This window comes from Mustelus asterias, chromosome 19 (genome assembly GCF_964213995.1).
Source record: "Mustelus asterias chromosome 19, sMusAst1.hap1.1, whole genome shotgun sequence".
NCBI classification, from domain to species: Eukaryota; Metazoa; Chordata; class Chondrichthyes; order Carcharhiniformes; family Triakidae; genus Mustelus; species Mustelus asterias.
In genome coordinates, this window is record NC_135819.1 from 62,170,838 (window position 1) to 62,183,931 (window position 13,094).

Genomic DNA, 13,094 nt, shown 5'->3' on the forward strand with positions numbered 1-13,094 from the left:
GTGCCAGTGCCTTTTCTCCACGAAGCTTCGTCAAATAAAACTGTATTGTTGAACCTCCAGTCTGACTCCGGTGGTTTTCCCACAACACCGTGTATGGCTGGCCCACAGACTCCAGTTTGACAGCCATTACCCTTCTCCAGCTTCATAGACTACAGTCACAGACACAGAATCCTAGAGTGCAGAAGGAGGCTGTTCAGTCCATTGAATCTGCACTGACTACAACCCCACCCTGGCCCCATCCCCATAACCCCATACAGTTACCCTAGCTACTATGTCCCCTGGGGCAATTTAGCATAGCTAATCTATCTAACCCGCACATCTTTGGACCGTGGGAAGGAATTGGAGCACCCGGAGGAAACCCACGCAGACACGGGGAGAACGTACAAATTCCACACGGACAGTGACCCAAGCTGGGAATCGAACCCTGGTCCCTGGCGCTGTGAGACACAGTAAGAAGTTTAACAACACCAGGTTAAAGTCCAACAGGTTTATTTGGTAGCAAAAGCCACACAAGCTTTCGGAGCTGCAAACCCCTTCTTCTTGTGAGTGGGAATTCTGTTCACAAACAGAGCATATAAAGACACAAACTCAATTTACATACAACCCCACCCTGTGAGACAGCAGTGCTAACCACCGTGCCACCCTAAATTCACTCATAGTGTGTGTAAAGGAATTCCAGTCTGGAGCAACATACTCGCTAATATTCATCTCGCTCAGTCAGAATTCTGGGCAGCTGTATTTCCCCTTACAGATCTCTGTCAGCAGATTGACTCATACAGTTTCTCAATGATCAGACATCAGGGCATCAGAATTAGAACATTTGCAGCTGGAAACCCAACATTTATAACAACCCGTAAACAACAGTCATCCGTTCATAATTGTTTCTTATACACTTATCAGCAAATTAGTCTTACTCCCATGGGAAACCATTGTTTCCAGATTGTGTTTGATCCTTGGTTATCTGTTTCTCAAGTATTTCCTGTCCAATTCCAAGTTTTTCCAAACCCAATGGGCGCAATTTTATCGCCTGTTCATGCCACGCTCCCGCTGCAGCAAAGTCGGAGAATTTGGTGGCCAGCCAAATCTTCGCTTACTGCAGCAGGATGGGAAAATCCCACTGGCGTGAACGGCCGGAAAATTCTGGCCAATATGTCTGAAATTCAGTTTCTGCCACTAGCTATTCTGAACCCTGGGCCTTTCTGCACCTCACTATGTTCCAGACCATTGTTCCTTCCCCATCACTAGCATGGGACCATAACCACCCCTCAAACTCCATTCCCCATTCCCATTACCACTGTAAGCTTCTACCTCTTCAATGCCTTCAGCAATGTGACCCCTCCATTCCCTGTCCATCTAGGGGCGGCATGGTGCCACAGTGGCTAGCACTGCTGCCTCACAGTGCCAGGGACCCGAGTTCAATTCCGGCCTCGGGTGACTATGGAGATTGCACATTCTCCCCATGTCTGGGTGTGTTTCCTGTGGGTATTCCGGCTTCCTCCCACAGTTCAAAGATGTGCGGGTTAGGTTGGATTTGCCATGCTCAATTGCCCCTTACAGCGTCAGGGAAATTAGCAGGGTAAATACATGGGGTTACGGGGATAGGATCTGGGTGTGGGATTGTTGTTGGTGTAGGCTCTTTGGGTCGATTAGCCTCTTTCTGCACTGTAGGGATTCTATGATTCTATGAATCTACAGCTGGAACAATTCATTCCCCTCTGCTCAGCTTGGGCCTCATTGAACCATTGGCTTCCGTAATACCTGAGGAACTTAGCAGCACTCATTTTCTGAAACAATCCTAAAAAAGCAGTAGCCTGTTGGTGGTGAAAGTGGAGGCATAATGGTACTGTCAATCCAGAGAATTGGGGTAATGCTCTGAGGACTCAGATTCGAATCCCACCATGGCAGATGGTGAAATTTGAATTCAATAAAAGTCTATGATGACCGTGAAACCATTGTCGATTGCTGTAAAAATCTGCATGGTTCACTAATGTCCTTTAGGGAAGGAAACCTGCTGCCCTTACCTGTGACTCCAGATCCACAGCAATGTGTTTGACTCTGAAATCATAGAATCCCTACAATGCAGAAGGAGGCCATTTGGCACATCAGCTCTGCACCTTCTTATTTACCTAGGCCCTATTATGGCTAATCCCCCTAACCTACAGATCTTGGGGCACTAAGGGGCAATTTAGCATAGCCAATCCACCTAACCTTCACATCTTTGGACAGTGGGAGGAAACTGGGGCACTCGGAGGAAATCCACAGAGACACAGAGAGAACTTGCAAACGCCACGCAGTGACCCGAGGCTGGAATTCTACCCGGGTCTTTGGCGCTGTGAGGCAGCAGTGCTAACCACTGTGCCACCATGCTGTGCTGCTCACAGAATTTTGTTTCATTGAGATCACTTCTCGTTCTTCTGATCTCTAGGGATCACGGGCTTAGTCTACTCAAGCCCTTCAATTCAATTCATAGCATAAAATAATAGTATTTCTACACTGCAGATGGAGATCATTCAGCCCATTGAGTCCACCCTGACCCTATCCCCATAACCCCATGTATTTACCCTGCTAGTCCTCCTGACACTAAGAGGCAATTTAGCATGGCCAATCAACCTAATCTGCACATATTTACACTGTGGGAGGAAATTGGAACACCCCAAGGAAACCCACGCAGACATGGGGGGAACGTGCAAACTCCACACAGACAGTCGCCCAAGGCCAGAATTGAACCCAGGTCCCTGGCCCTGTGAGACATCAGTGCTAAACACTGTGCCACCTTGCCGTCCAATTCAATGAATGGCCTAGTATGCCCATTCAGTTCAGGGATGGGCAATAAATGCTGGCCTAGCCAGCGACACCCAAATCCCCTGAATGAATAAAAATAAAATCACTCAACAACCTACAGGAATTCATGCTCTCCACAACCCAATCCAAGGGTGGCACAGTGGTTAGCACTGCTGCCTCACAACGCCAGGGACCTGGGTTTGATTCCCAGCTTGGGTCACTGTGTGGAGTCTGCACATTCTCCCTGTGTCTGCGTGGGACAGACACAGACACAGTTGCTCCGGTTTCCTCCTACAGTCTGAAAGATGTGCGGGTTAGGTGCATTTACCCGAACAGACACCCTTCATTGCAGTGTAATGTAAGCCATACTTGTGACTAACAAATAAACTTTAAAACTTTTACCTTACTTCCACATCCCATTTACTGATCATTTATCCCCAGCACTTGCCTTCATTTGTCCATCAATGTACACTCTGCTTCACTCCTGACCTGCACCGTGAGCAACTCAACACGTACATCATCTAACATTTGATTTATAAAGTGTTCGTTTCCTGTTTGTTATGCCACAGTTCCTGTATCATGCTTCCTTCCTTCCTTAATTTGATTGATGTTATAACAAATTTATTAATTTCACAAGAAAAGAAACATCATAGCTGCGATTCTCCCCAAAAAAAGGCACAGCGCTGCCACCGCTGGGAAAACCGGAGTGTTTCCCGAAGGCAGCGCATCCCAGGTGGGATTCACCCACCTTTAGCATGTAAAAATATACATACAGGATAAAAATATGCTCCATTTTCAAGAGGCGTCTCAATTCCGTATTCAGAGAAAGACACCAGGGAAATGGTGACCCCCCCCCCCCCTGCTGACGAGGGGAGCACCACCAACCCCTCAGGAAAGAGGGTCATCCATCACCCCCTAGCACTAAAATAACGGGTCACTCGCCAACCCCAAGCCAGGCAATCATGACCCTTCCCCCTCTCCGAGGTTCCCGGCATCCTAGCACTGATACGTTGGCACTGACACTTTAAACTCTTATCATTGCTCATGCAGTGTCCTCTAACATGTTCCGAATCCCTGGGAAACATTTCCTCTGTATTTGCAATAACAGTTACCAGAAACCTTCGGCCTCGCCCGTGGCTGGGATTCCCCGCTGGAGTGAATGGAGTTTTGGCTGTGTGCCAAATTCTCTATTCTTACGAGCACTGCGAGATTGGTGAATCCCAGTCCAGTATCGTTCAGATGTTAAACCCAGCTGAAGATTTAAAATAACTAGACTAGAGTTTGTGCAAATTCATTGCCCGGAATTTCTGCTGAGATTCATAAAATCCCTACAGTGCAGAAGGAGGCCTTTCGGCCCATCGAACCTGCACTGAGGATAATCCCATCCAGGACCTATCCACATAACTCCATCTATTTACCCTGCTAATCACCCTGGCACTAAGGGGCAATTTAGCATGGCTAATCAACCTAACCCTCACATCATTGGACTGTGGGAAGAAACCCACGCAGACACTGGGAGAATGTGCAAACTCCACACAGACAGTCACCTGAGGCTAGAAATGAACCTGGGTCCCTGGCACTGTGAGGCAGCAGTGCTAACCACTGTGCCATTGTTCCTGTTTGTCTCTCCTTGAGTCAGGATTTCAGTGACAGCAGATAGATTCCACCAAATCCCTCGAGCATCTTTCCTTTTATAGCTATTCTATTCACATTCCTCTCTCAGTTTCAATCTATCATTTTTAAGTTTCACCTAGTAATTTCCAACCAGTCTTTTATGTTAACCTTCAAAGCACCGATGTCAACATTGGTTTGCCACTTTTTAGTTGATCTTGAACACAGAGCACATAAAAAAAGGACTTTTAAATCACTGATTCTGTCTCAGCTGGTGTATGATCCATTCTGGGCATCACACCTTCGGAGGGATGTCAAGACTTTGGAAAGGGTAGCATGAAAGAAGAACTGCTGTTATGGCTGAAATTTAATGCCATTCCCCATGGCAAGTTTGGTGGCAGGGACAGCATTAAATCAGATGGGTAGAGTAGTGGGTGGGGAACCCACTGCCTTCCCACCACCAACCTGATTAAATCCATGTTGGGAAGGCCCACAGCTAAGGCTGCTTATTGTCTTATGAATTTGTGAGCTTTTATCTGGTCAAAAATGTTTGTCATGTTTTGCAGCAACAATTCCTATAACTTCTGTTTACTTGTTTCTTAAAATTAGAATTGTATTTTAAAAAAAGCGCTTTGAAAACTTTACACAGAACAGTTTATCATTAGGATTCCGAAATAGGTAGAACTTAAATATTTTGGTTTTCTTATAATTGCTAGCACTTGATACCTATCTTCAAAAAAGGCTTGTAAAGAAATTCCAGCAATTTCTAAAATCATTCGGTAATGTGCGTATATTTGAAGTTAAGACCATAAGACCATAAGACATAGGAGCGGAAGTAAGGCCATTCGGCCCATCGAGTCCACTCCACCATTCAATCATGGTTGATTTCAACTCCATTTACCCGCTCTCTCCCCATAGCCCTTAATTCCTCGAGAAATCAAGAATTTATCAATTTCTGTCTTGAAGACGCTCAACGTCTCGGCCTCCACAGCCCTCTGTGGCAATGAATTCCACAGACCTACCACTCTCTGGCTGAAGAAATTTCTCCTCATCTCTGTTCTAAAGTGACTCCCTTTTATTCTAAGGCTGTGCCCCCGCGTCCTAGTCTCCCCTGCTAATGGAAACAACTTCCCGACGTCCATCCTATCTAAGCCGTTCATTATCTTGTAAGTTTCTATTAGATCTCCCCTCAACCTCCTAAACTCCAATGAATATAATCCCACGATCCTCAGACGTTCATCGTATGTCAGGCCTACCATTCCTGGGATCATCCGTGTGAATCTCCGCTGGACCCGCTCCAGTGCCAGTATGTCCTTCCTGAGGTGTGGGGCCCAAAATTGCTCACAGTACTCCAAATGGGGCCTAACCAGTGCTTTATAAAGCCTCAGAAGTACATCCCTGCTTTTGTATTCCAAGCCTCTTGAGATAAATGACAACATTACATTTGCTTTCTTAATTACGGACTCAACCTGCAAGTTTACCTTTAGAGAATCCTGGACTAGGACTCCCAAGTCCCTTTGCACTTTAGCATTATGAATTTTGTCACCGTTTAGAAAATAGTCCATGCCTCTATTCTTTTTTCCAAAGTGCAAGACCTCGCACTTGCCCACGTTGAATTTCATCAGCCACTTCTTGGACCACTCTCCTAAACTGTCTAAATCTTTCTGCAGCCTCCCCACCTCCTCAATACTACCTGCCCCTCCACCTATCTTTGTATCATCGGCAAACTTGGCCAGAATGCCCCCAGTCCCGTCATCTAGATCGTTAATATATAAAGAGAACAGCTGTGGCCCCAACACTGAACCCTGCGGGACACCACTTGTCACCGGTTGCCATTCTGAGAAAGAACCTTTTATCCCAACTCTCTGCCTTCTGTCTGACAGCCAATCGTCAATCCATGTTAGTACCTTGCCTCGAATACCATGGGCCCTTATTTTACTCAGCAGTCTCCCGTGAGGCACCTTGTCAAAGGCCTTTTGGAAGTCAAGATAGATAACATCCATTGGCTCTCCTTGGTCTAACCTATTTGTTATCTCTTCAAAGAACTCTAACAGGTTTGTCAGGCACGACCTCCCCTTACTAAATCCATGCTGACTTGTCCTAATCCGACCCTGCACTTCCAAGAATTTAGAAATCTCATCCTTAACGATGGATTCTAGAATTTTGCCAACAACTGAGGTTAGGCTAATTGGCCTATAATTTTCCATCTTTTTTCTTGTTCCCTTCTTGAACAGTGGGGTTACAACAGCGATTTTCCAATCCTCTGGGACTTTCCCTGACTCCAGTGACTTTTGAAAGATCATAACTAACGCCTCCACTATTTCTTCAGCTATCTCCTTTAGAACTCTAGGATGTAGCCCATCTGGGCCCGGAGATTTATCAATTTTCAGACCTTTTAGTTTCTCTAGCACTTTCTCCTTTGTGATGGCAACCATATTCAACTCTGCCCCCTGACTTTCCTGAATTGTTGGGATATTACTCATGTCTTCTACTGTGAAGACTGACGCAAAGTACTTATTAAGTTCCTCAGCTATTTCCTTGTCTCCCATCACTAGATTACCAGCGTCATTTTGGAGCGGCCCAATGTCTACTTTTGCCTCCCGTTTGTTTTTAATGTATTTAAAGAAACTTTTACTATCATTCCTAATGTTACTGGCTAGCCTACCTTCATATTTGATCCTCTCCTTCCTTATTTCTCTCTTTGTTATCCTCTGTTTGTTTTTATAGCCTTCCCAATCTTCTGACTTCCCACTACTGGCAGTTAAACATCCAGGGATTCACAACCTATCGAAAAGACAGAGAGGTGGGTAGAGGGGGCGGGGTTGCCTTGTTAATTAGAAATGAAATTAAATCAATAGCACTAAACGACATAGGGTCAGACGATGTGGAGTCTGTGTGGGTAGAGTTGAGGAACCACAAAGGCAAAAAAACCATAATGGGAGTTATGTACAGGCCTCCTGACAGTGGTCAGGACCAGGGGCACAAAATGCACCACGAAATGTAATTAATTAATTAATTAATTATTCCCCCAAAGATGTGCGGGTTAGGTTGATTGGCCAGGTTAAAAATTGCCCCTTAGAGTCCTGAGATGCGTAGGTTAGAGGGATTAGCAAGTAAATATGTGGGGATAGGGCCTGGGTGGGATTGTGGTCGGTGCAGACTCGATGGGCCGAATGGCCTCCTTCCGCACTGTAGGGTTTCTATGAACTACTCTTTGCCACATTATAGGCTCTCTCTTTTGCCTTGATGCATTCCCTGACTTCCTTTGTCAGCCATGGCTGCCTAATCCCCCCTCTGATAACCTTTCTTTTGTTTGGGATGAACCTCTGCACTGTGTCCTCAATTACTCCCAGAAACTCCTGCCATTGCTGTTCTACTGTCTTTCCCACTAGGCTCTGCTTCCAGTCGATTTTTGTCAGTTCCTCCCTCATGCGCCTGTAATTACCTTTATTTAACTGTAGAACCTTCACATCTGATTCTGCCTTCCTTCTTTCAAATTGCAGACTGAATTCTACCATATGATGATCACTGCTTCCTAAGTGTTCCCTCACTTTAAGATCTTTTATCACGTCTGGCTCATTACATAACACTAAGTCCAGAATAGCCTGTTCCCTCGTGGGCTCCATCACAAGCTGTTCCACAAAGCCATCCTGTAAACATTCAATGAATTCCCTTTCTTTGGGTCCACTGGCAACATTATTTACCCAGTCCACCTGCATATTGAAATCCCCCATGATCACTGTGACCTTGCCTTTCTGACATGCCCTTTCTATTTCGTGGTGCATTTTGTGCCCCTGGTCCTGACCACTGTCAGGAGGCCTGTACATAACTCCCATTATGGTTTTTTTGCCTTTGTGGTTCCTCAACTCTACCCACACAGACTCCACATTGTCTGACCCTATGTCGTTTAGTGCTATTGATTTAATTTCATTTCTAATTAACAAGGCAACCCCGCCCCCTCTACCCACCTCTCTGTCTTTTCGATAGGTTGTGAATCCCTGGATGTTTAACTGCCAGTCCTGAACCCCCTGCAACCACGTCTCTGTGATGCCTACCACATCATACCTGCCAGTCACAATCTGGGCCACAAGCTCATCTACCTTGTTCCGGACACTGCGGGCATTTAAATATAGCACCTTTAATTCCCTATTGACCGTCCCTTTTTGTTTTCGTAGTGTGGTGGACCTTGGTTTACTGAGCCTTTCCAGACACTGTGTCATATTTTGTGAGATGGGGACTATCGTAACCTCTCCTGAGCGCTGTCTTTTCGTGATTTTTTGTAATCCTAAGCAGCTACGCTTCCCACTGATTCCTTCACCTCTTGGTTCCCTGACTTTCCCTTCCCCCCAATCTCTAGTTTAAAGTCCTAATGACCACCCTATTTACTCTCTTCGCCAGAACACTGATCCCAGCTCGGTCCAGGTGGAGACCATCCCAACGGTATAGGTCCCCCCTGCCCCAAAACTGATGCCAGTGTCCCATGAAAAAGAACCCCTCTTTCCCACACCACTCTTTCAGCCACATGTTAACTTCCCTTATTCTTGCCTCCCTATGCCAATTTGCACATGGCTCGGGCAGTAATCCGGAGATTATGACCCTTGAGGACCTGTTTTTTAATTTGAATCCTAGCTCTTTATAATCTCTAAACAGGTCCTCTTTCCTAGACTTGCCTATGTTGTTGGTACCAACATGGACCACAACAACTGGATCCTCCCCCTCCCTCTCCAGTATCCTTTCAAGCCGGTCAGAGATGTCCCGCACCCTAGCACTGGGCAGGCAACATACCATGTGGGACACTCTATCCTGCTCACAAAGGAAACTATCTATCCCCCTGATAATAGAATCCCCTACAACTACAACTTGCCTATTTACTTCCTCCCCTTGAATGGCCTGCTGAACCATGGTGCCTTGGTCAGCTGACTCATCCTTCCTGCAGCCCTGTTTGCCATCCACACAGGGAGCAAGTGCCTCGTACCTGTTGGACAGGGTCAAGGGCTGAGGCTCCTGAGTTCCTGACTGCTGGTTCCCTTTACCTGCCTGACTTGCAGTCACACCCTGCTGTCCCTGGCCACTGGCAGGATTTAAACTATTTACTCTGACAGGTGTGACTGCCTCCTGAAACACAGTGTCCAGGTAAGTCTCCCCCTCCCGGATGTGCCTCAGTGTTTGAAGCTCAGACTCCAGCTCATCAACTCTGAGCCGGAGTTTTTCAAGCAGCCAACACTTACTGCAGATGTGGTCGCTGTAGCTCGCAATGGGATCTGCCAGCTCCCACATCAAGCAGCTCAAGCACATCACCTGACCAGCCATCTCTAATTAATCAATTAGTTTAATTTAAGTTTACGAGTTTAGCTGTGTTTTTTTTAAAATTTGGGGCAGATTTGCTATCAACCAATCAGATCACAGCTTCCCTCTGACGTCACTTTTGAAGAAAGAAAAAGTGGAAAACAGGAAGTTACCGTTAGGTTTTTATACTCACCCAGAGACTGCTCCTCCTCCTCCGAACAGCTCCCGAAACTAGGCCTCGATCCCCGGGTTAACGTGAGTTTTTATACTCACCCAGAGACTGCTCCTCCTCCTCCGAACAGCTCCCGAAACTAGGCCTCGATCCCCGGGTTAACGTGAGTTTTTATACTCACCCAGAGACTGCTCCTCCTCCTCCGAACAGCTCCTGAAACTAGGCCATGGAGTGAGTGGGTGTTCATTAATGCAGAATGCTGGCAAAAATCATCTAATTTGGTTAAATCTGCAAAAGCTTGATTGAAAAGTACAACCGTATTGTAAACTTCAGAGTGATATATCGGGTGGTAAGTGTTGTCAAACACCTCTCCAAATGACACCTTCATAGGGAAGCAAGGTTCAACAGCTGCACCTTGTTCCTGAATCATTAAGGTGTTGTCATAAACGAATATATATTTTAGTTTATTCTTAGTCTCATCCCAACCAATATCTTTGTACCAGGAATAAAGTGAGTATAATTTAATAGCAGAAAGTTCTGATGAGTTCCAAATAAAAGTGTTGCAGGGAACTCAGTTATATTTCTAATTCAACTTGGTAATACAAAGGAGGTCTTTCCTACCATGTTTTCGTCTGTACCATCGTACTTGCCCAATGTTATAGTGAACAAAGCCATTACTTGCATTATCACCTCTCCAAGTGTCAGTCGTATCAAACGCAGAAAATTGCTGAATTCGGCACTTCCACAGGAAATCACATAGCGTAGGGAATTCAAATAGCAAGATATTTCTGGCATGTCACATGCACTGTGTGCACCTGGAAGGTTCTGAACATAGAATTGCTCAGCACCATTCAAATGCCAATCTCTAAGCAGGCAATATTCAACAAGATGGTGTTTGTCATCCAAAGAGTTAGGGCGTGATCTTACCAACCATTCACGCCATGTTCCTGCTGCAGCAAAGTCGGAGAATTTGGCAGCCAGCCAAATCTCCGTTCACTGCGGCAGGATGGGAAAATCTCACCAGCGCGAACAGTAGTAAGATTCTGGCCTTAGATTGTTTTATCTTATAATTGTCAATGACCATTCGATCACTCTCATCCATCCCATCATAAGTCCATGAGCTCTTAAAAGCATTAGAATAACCTTTTGAGAAGCAAATTATTATCTAATTGTAAGGGAAGCCATCATCATCAGGGAGCAAAAACCATAGGCTTATCATGATGCCAAAGACAGAATGATTAAAAATCAATTTAAGAACATATTGACAAATAGGAGAAGTGGAAACTAACTTATCTGACTCTTGTGGTGATTCACAATGACACTACAAAATACCCTCAAGTGAATATGTCTGCGCAAGTGAAAATATAAAATTGAAGGGAGAAACATTAGGCAAAGCCTAATGTGGGATAATGTCCAATCCCATTGGTGTGAGGATACATTTTCTGCTTACCCCATTGTCATGAATTTGCCTCGTAATAGGCAATACCAAGAAGGTGAAAAAACTAACAGGTTAGAAGCCACCAGCAGTTCAAAAATCATTTTACAGGGTGTGACTCTCCCTGTAACAAGATTAGCAGTTATAGACAGGCAGGAGAATGCATCATCCTACTAATACGAAACACCTTAGCTGGACAATTGAAACATCAAGGGGTGGCATACATATATAAACCTTTTAGAACCACAGAAGCTGAGAGGACAAACAGCCAATACACGGAGAGAACCATCAAAGGGAAAAATAGTATAATTGCCAATTTCCGTGGAAGCAGAGAGGCAGATTCCACCTAGCAGCCTGTGAGCCAGTTCTAGCTGGCAGACTAGAAGCAAGAATGCAGAAACCTTTGTGGAGGCAGTTAAAATCATATCTTTGCTGAACCAAGAAGAAACAGTCTCCAGAATAACTCTTCAATTGTACACAGTGTGGCAACTATAAGCTGGCTTTTACTTATAGATCTATTGAAGTGGATGTTTGGGAAGAGGGAAGTCTTGAAAGAGTTTAGATCTTGTAAATACAGTTTGGATCAAACATTTCTACATAAACTGTGTGGATGTGTTTAGTGGTTCCTATACATAACTGTTTTAGATCATTATAGTCCTGTTTAAGTATGTGTGTCTTTTCTTTATTGTAATAGTCTTTGATAAATGTTATACTATGACTGGGCTGGTTACTGATCTCAGTGGGTCTTGCATGTGATTTCTCATATCATTCCTGCAAACAAAATTATACACCACCATGAACTGGTATTCCAGATAGATAACATTATTGCAGATAACTTCAGCCAGGTTTGTGACACAGTCAATAAAGTAACAATGTCTGACTTGTTCAAAGCATTACTTATTGTGTGTCTTTTCGTCTGGATCCCCTGCCAACATCTGAAAAGCTGGATAAGATTGCGCATGGTAACATGGAAGCAGTTCATTCTCTTTTCAAACTCACTTAATTTTTAGAGTTTTATCTAAAATAGTGATATTGAACTCAACTTGTGCAGGCTGCTAAATAGGAAGCAGTACTGGGACATGTGTCGTTAGAAATTGTGACAGAATTGACAGCAAAAAGCGTAGAAGCTGTGGTGTAATTTGTACTTCTATGATTCGTAGGGAAGTTTGGAAGCCAATCTTCTGTAAGTTGAGTTTGGATATAAACACAATACTTAATAATAATCCACAGAATAGTATCTAATGCAATAAGCAGAATGATAATTAAGGCTGAATTAAAGCAACAACCTCAATCTTTTCTTCATGCGGGAGCAAGACCCATCATTGAGTGACTTCAGCACTTTGTTCTTTTCTCAAAGTGTCTCCGTTTCCCTTCGTGAAACCAACCTCTATGTCATGAAGTCCCATGCAAAAGGGGAACAGCTGGTAACGCATTCTGTTGTAGCTTGATTAAAGTTGTTTCCGTGTTCCAGACTTGACACTGGAAGACAGTGTATGAGTGCACATTGTACTATTCCTCCATTCCTGTACCCTTCAGGAAACCTCCTCAGCTTGTCTACAGAGACAATTTTAAGTGTTTGCTGATTAGCAAATATTTTTGCCATTCTTTCATTTGCAAAAATATACTTCATTCATAAAATATCTGAAAGAACGTTACAAATATTTCATAATACCATTCTAAGGTGCTTCAATACAATTGTGATAATGCAATATTCACCATATTCATTCAGTGTAAGTCATACTGCCTGAGGGTGTTCTATACAATTCCACTCCCCTTGGTGCACTATGGCTGAAAGGTCTTAGGCAGTGA

General features: G+C 44.5%; 2 protein-coding genes across 3 annotated transcripts in view; one reads left to right on the forward strand and one right to left on the reverse strand.

Annotated features, from left to right (window-relative positions):
* tymp (thymidine phosphorylase) overlaps positions 1-7,148 on the reverse strand; it is a 48,601-nt gene extending 41,453 nt beyond the window's left edge. Inside the window, exon 1 of the mRNA XM_078235711.1 lies at positions 7,058-7,148. The gene's annotated coding sequence lies outside the window, so the exon portion shown is untranslated. The remainder of the gene's footprint in view (positions 1-7,057) is intronic.
* cimap1b (ciliary microtubule associated protein 1B) overlaps positions 1-13,094 on the forward strand; it is a 67,877-nt gene that overhangs the window by 17,187 nt on the left and 37,596 nt on the right. The window lies entirely within an intron of this gene.